Genomic DNA, 2453 nt, shown 5'->3' with positions numbered 1-2453 from the left:
AAGAGGAGAGAGGAATAGTGCCCTCTGCCTTAGCTGTTTGCACTTTGACTTTTGTAATGGGCATGTTACTGTACCTGAGGAGATTCAAGACTTACTCCAGGAACAGAAGCTGCAAGCAAGTTAAATCATCTTAGAAAAAAACAATTTCAATACAGAACGGTAAAACACAAGAGTTAAAATAGAATAAATTCACCTGAAAGCAGGAACTCAGCAAGAGGTTGGATGGACTAAACCCACGGCATTGCCAGCATTAAAGATATGTCTGTTTAGGGCTGTCAAACAATTCCTGTTGGGGCGTCTCCATTGGTCAAACTGCCACCCAAGCTGTGAAGATGCACATCTGGCTCACTTGTCTCCAGCCTGGAGCCCTGGCAATCACAGAAGCAATCCTTGTGATGTAGAAAGACCATGGTTAAAGTCTTCATTTCCTGGCTGTTTTTTTGCATCCTCTCTCAGAGCATTGTCTTTGCATTCAGCACTGCATTCCACTAATGGATGGGGCTGGTAGGGCGTTCACTGACCTCTCTCAGGGGTTGATTTTAGGTGTGGGAGTCCTTGGGAGTAACTCACTAATTTAATCATTAAAACTGTGCTCAGTGCTCTTGTGATGTCCATTCTCTGTCTCCTGAAAGTGAAGTTGGTTACTCAAAGCCAGCCGAGCACTTCCTCAGGATGTGGACCTCAAAGTGCAGCTCTGTGCCACATGGTGACATCATTTAATAAGGCTCTGTCAGATGGGACTAGTGGAGACAGTTTCTGGGACTGCCACGGGGCCCGGGGCGGGGGAAAGGAAACAGGAGGGAGTTGCCCAGCTTGCATTGGGTGGGCAGTACAGGGGCAGAGGTGTCTCCCAGGCTCTGCTAGTGCCTGGGGCCCTCTTGTGGAGCAGTTGCTTCACTCATTCAGGGTCAGGATTAGCTCCTGTTTGGAACAGAATTCACTGGCTTCTTTTGAGTTTCAGAGTGGCTTTTTTTTTGAGAGACAGAGATTTTCAGTTAGGTTGCTCCCCAGAAAGTGGTGTGGCAGCTCCAGTTTTACTGGGCCAGGCCAGGTTTCCTCTTTGACCCTCACAACTGGGCTGGGTTTCAGCTCCTCTGAAGGACCTGGGGGGATGGACAGTGCATGCCTTTTTGCAGATAGGTGGAAGGACTCATTCTCTAAAGATAACTTATCTGTGTGGAGCGGGCCCTTTTATAAATGCTACTCAACAGGTACATGATGAATCCCCTGGAGAAATCCTACAGTGATCAGATGAAGAACAAGAACACATTATTTCTCTCCACTTCCTATAAAAGGAATTGGAGGTGATGAGGTGATGTCAACACTTATGTTGGAACTATCTCCTATAGGGTGAACTGAATCCCACCATTGTGCCTGAGAGCATGGTGAGATCTGAGCAAACTCTGCACCTCATCTCACTCTGAAGAAGAGCCCTTTGTGATAGAGGCCCTGCTGCAAAGAATTAGGTGTTGTTCTTTCGACTACTGCTACATCCATGAGTATTCTTACTCTCTATGGGCTCTGGGCCAGCATAACCTGAGTGTTTATTTAATGCCTAAATGGGAGTGGGATGTACTTAAAGTTATTTAGTAAATGCTCTGATGGAGCAAGAGGTGCACAAGAATTAGCTGCAAAGTTGGTTGCAGTAAATAGGAGCCATGGTAGAATCTGGCCAGGGATTCTCTCACTCATTTCCTTATCCCAGAGCACTTCACTGAGCTTAATGGGCAAAATATGGCCAAGATTATTCTTTCCATAGTCTAAGTTTTCAACTAAAAATATCTGTAATCCAAGCGCATTTTCCTTTAACGCAGATAAGTCTTTGGCTTCTGCCATCTGGAACATGTACAGACCTGGTAACTGATCATGGTTGTTGCATATTTTCCTTTTTTCCCCAATATAAATATCTGATTTTTTTTTTCCCCCAGTCACCTTCTGTGTCTGAAATTTGAATTTGTGCAGGGAGATGTACCATCTTGGCTTTTTGGAGTAGGGCAATATTGACTCTTCTGATGTCCAGCTTATTTTCAAACAGTTGGAAAGACTCCCAACACTTTTTGCAGAGACGGTTCAGCCATCCATGCAGCAGCAGCTGAACTGCCATGAATTATAGCCAGATATACTAAAGATTCCTGAAACTGAAGCCATTTTACTCCAGTACCCTGTGTTGCAAACGATGGTAATTCATGCTCAACAGCTTGTGAAGCAGCTGCTGGAGTTTGATGTTTGGGCTGTGGTTTGCCAGCAGGAGAGGTGGTCCTGCTTCTTCCCCACCTCCCCAGTGCAGCTGCCTGCACGTGCCAGAGCTGCAGGAGGGAAAAAGCTGACTGGCACAGAGAGCCCTGACCCACCAGAACTTCAGGAATCATTTTCCTGATGAGTGGACAAACATCTCATATACAACAAAGGGTTCCTGTCTGATAAACGGAGGGCTCTGGTTTAATTCTTGTGAG

The sequence above is a fragment of the Vidua chalybeata genome, chromosome 1, assembly GCF_026979565.1.
Source record: "Vidua chalybeata isolate OUT-0048 chromosome 1, bVidCha1 merged haplotype, whole genome shotgun sequence".
Taxonomy (NCBI): Eukaryota; Metazoa; Chordata; class Aves; order Passeriformes; family Viduidae; genus Vidua; species Vidua chalybeata.
Note: the sequence above shows the minus strand (reverse complement) of the source record.